Source organism: Rosa rugosa, chromosome 4 (assembly GCF_958449725.1).
Source record: "Rosa rugosa chromosome 4, drRosRugo1.1, whole genome shotgun sequence".
Lineage (NCBI taxonomy): Eukaryota > Viridiplantae > Streptophyta > Magnoliopsida > Rosales > Rosaceae > Rosa > Rosa rugosa.
This window is the reverse complement of record NC_084823.1, coordinates 18914780-18918385: the sequence shown is the minus strand read 5'-3', so window position 1 is coordinate 18918385 and position 3606 is coordinate 18914780. Positions and strand designations below refer to the sequence as shown.

The window sequence follows — 3606 nt, the reverse complement described above, 5'->3', positions numbered from 1 at the left end:
CTTTGCCTTCATCCCATCAACTACAAAACCCTAATTTGATCTTTCCCCAAAATCAAAGAAACCCAATTCTGGATTTCATTAAAGAATTAAAGCAACTTTACCCAAAAACCAAAACCCCCATCAAAAGAAACAGGTGGCTCTATCAATTTCCAGGTCAAAAACCCACCCAAGAATTTCACTTTCAACCAAAAAGAAACCCCCAATTCCACACCAAGCGTCAACTATGTGACTGAACCACAATTAATAAAGAAAGAAAAAGCAAACCCACAAAAAATATAAAGCATTTACTGTGCTTCAAGTAAAATCCAAAACATACTGGTGTTAATTTTGGCAACCCAATATCTATCTTCGCCTCTCTGTTTTTGACCAATGATAAATTTTTATCACAGTACAATATTGCACACCAATCCCTCTTAACAAACACAGAGCAAGGACATTGACCTTCAGAAACCCAATGCTGGGTTAGGTTTTTGTCTTTAGCATTTATCAAGGAGAAGATGGATATTGAAAAGACAAAAATACCCTTCAAAAGTTAACGGGGTTAATGTTTTTACTGTTGCTAGGTACGAAAATTGGGTCGGGCTTAAATAGCCAGGTACCATTTTGATATTTGAAAAAGTATAGGTACGAAAGTTAATAGTCGAGCAAAGTCCAGGTGTTGTTTGGACGATTTTCCCAGAAAAGAAAGAAAATCATCCTAGTGTAAGCATATTTGAAAGTGGCTTTATTGATTTGTGCTATCGATAAGGTGAGCAGCCTTGCCGAACAAGGTATGAACATCAGTGGCAATCACCACAGCTGATTACACGCATTTTTATGCGTGTAATTGTATCTAAAACACTAGAAATAAGCTAATCCTTGAGCCAATTATAATGTAATTAATCTAATTTTATTTATTTTGTAGGAAATAAGCGGAGTCAAAGATATCGGAAGAAAATAATGCGAAATCGGAACAAATGATTAAGAAATGAAGAAAAGATTGATTTCATTAATTAATGATTAATTAATCATTGCATAATGATTAATTAATCATTCAAGTTTAGCATCTGTTCTATCATCACGTGAGAGGTGCATCAATTAAACATTATGTTTAATTGAATTAGCCAATTAAATGATGACACATGGCCATCCATACCTTATTCTTGCACGCCAGACCATTTCCTTCCTTTTCTTTGGCACCAATCAATTTCTGACACGTGCGCATCACCTTATCTCTCCTCTGCCTCTTCCAACTGAGGACGGCCACAATTAAAAAGGAGAACCCATACTCATAATCAGACCTAACCCCAAAACAGCCGCAACACCAAAACAGAGGCAGCCCTTTGGGCTGCTCTCTTTTCCCATCTTCTTCCTCCATTTTTTTCCCTCTTCATTTTCTTTAGTTTCATTAGTTTTATTTTGGGAATTTAGAAGGACTCACTCAAGCCTTCAAGGGAATCATCATCAAGAGCACCACACCTCTATTTTGGGTAGTTGGGTGAAGAAATTGTTTGGTTCATACTAGCTCATAGCTAGAAGTGACCAAGCTAACTCTCCCCTCTCTTCCTTATTATCTATTCCATAATTTTATTTGCCATTGATGATGTATTTAACTATGGATAGTGAGTAGTTCAATTTTGGGAGTTAAGGTTGTGAAGCCCTAACTCATCTTGTATAAATATTGATGCTTTAATTTTAATAAATGCAATTTCCATTATGTATGCTTTAAATCCGAATTTATTGGTCCTTAGAAGCATGTTTCTAGGCTTTGTCACCCTTTGAAATTATGTTGTGGGCAATTGTGATGAATGGATTGATAAATTGACAAGTTATTGGTCTTGTTGCATCTAGGATTTAAGTGTGGTAACCATTAGCTAGCTTAATTGTAGCTAAGCTTGCTTGGGTCTTTATTATATTGCACTCTAGGCCTCTAATTTTGGATATTGCGGCCTTAACCGGCGTAATGCCCAAATTAGAGAGTTGATTGTGGCCCTAACCGGCATAATCGATACACCGAAAGGATAATTGGTTTAGTAGCCTTAACCGGTACTAGATACGGGACTTGACACATATAGGAAATGCATGCATTTGTAAAATTGGCATTAATATTTGCAAGATAGTTAGTGTGAATCACCCGACACTCCCATGTTCCCATTAATTTGAAAACCCAAATTTAATTTTCTAGGTCGTTAATTAGTTGTTTAGTTTACTTTTCAGTTGCGTTTAATTTAGTTAATTCACAATTCAAAACTTCCTACAATTTTCGACTCATTTGTGCATATCCACCACTAGGTTCTTAGTTTTGATTAGGCTTTGGTGAAAACTAAAGCCGAGCATTGCTAAGGCTTGGTGCCTTAGAATAGCCTTTTTATTTATTTTCTTTTTCTTTTTCCTTTATTTGCTTAGTGACTCTAGTTCCGACTATCCAAGGATTGTGGGTTAGCCACTAATCCCCGTGGTACGATAAACTTTGGGCTCAATACTTCCCTATCTTGACAATGATTCGTACGCTTGCGAAAGCATATGTATCAAGTCAACAGCTTCAATCTCTCCTTGTTTGCATGTAGAGCCCGAATACACACTGTCACCAGGGCCTTTGGTCACAAAAAGTGACTCACCGGTAAGTGCAAACTACAAAGACCGAATGCAAAAAATTAGACTAAAATCCAAATAGCTCCATTCAATCATTATAATCTTGCGAAAATGTGATTGTTAAATCACCTGATCAATTTTCAGTGGATCATCGTCGAGGAGACGAGCATCTGCTGGAATAATATCCCCAAGCTCAATGCTGATTATATGATTTATATCACCAGGAACAAGGACGAAAGCATCCTCCTCAATCCACCTCCCAATCTCCCGTGATACATGAACAAATTCAACAAACCCAACCCACCCAAGAACTGGGATTTATCAGAATTTACAATTTCATTAGCTTAAACAATTTCAATTTGGGTTTTATCAATTTGGAGATGAATTAGGTTTTACTAGAATACCTCTTTCGGTAGAGTGACTGGAGTGAATAACCCAGCAATTTCAAACACTGATCAAGGGCCGAGCCACGAGCCGCCGAAGAACGGAAGAACTGAAGAAGAAGAAGAATGGAATTCAGAAATCAGAAACTTAAAAAAAAAAATGGAATATCCGAATATAAAGGAGAAGAAGAAGACGGAGAGGGGGAGAGAGATACCTGGAGCTGAAGGCTGGACCGCTGGAGCTCCGAGATGGAGAGGAGGAGAAGAAGTGAAGAAACGGCGCAAGAGTTCGGGAGTCTCGTAGTTCGGTCACTTCGGTGGGGCTTGAGAAAGGAAAAGAGTGTTCCATACCGCATAGTTTTTTTTTTTTTTTTGAGCCCAAAAATCTTGTTGGGGTTTGAGCCCAACCCATTTGGTACTTGGATCCGCCCCTGATATGTATATTTATTTATGCATTTTTGGTTATGTTGACATCTCTTAAGTTCTGTATGTTGTGGCATATTGTACCTGCTTTCCATTTGTTTCTTGGGCTGTTTTGAAATTTTGTGTTGGCTACGAATTAATGTAAAATAGTGTATTTCAAGTAGTTTAGCCTGCCATCTTAACCGACGCATTCAGGTTACTCGCCTTCTTGAAAGTGTGAATGATTATG

At 37.7% G+C, this 3606-nt stretch overlaps 1 long non-coding RNA gene across 1 annotated transcript; it reads right to left on the bottom strand.

The window, feature by feature from the left end:
* Nucleotides 1-2352: 2352 nt before the first annotated feature.
* On the bottom strand, nucleotides 2353-3308 carry LOC133742416 (uncharacterized). The gene is made up of 4 exons (XR_009862561.1): nucleotides 3170-3308; nucleotides 2976-3064; nucleotides 2701-2882; nucleotides 2353-2610 (listed from the first exon to the last, which is right to left on the bottom strand). It is a non-coding gene; the product is annotated as an uncharacterized LOC133742416 (long non-coding RNA).
* Between the last annotated feature and the right edge of the window lie 298 nt (nucleotides 3309-3606).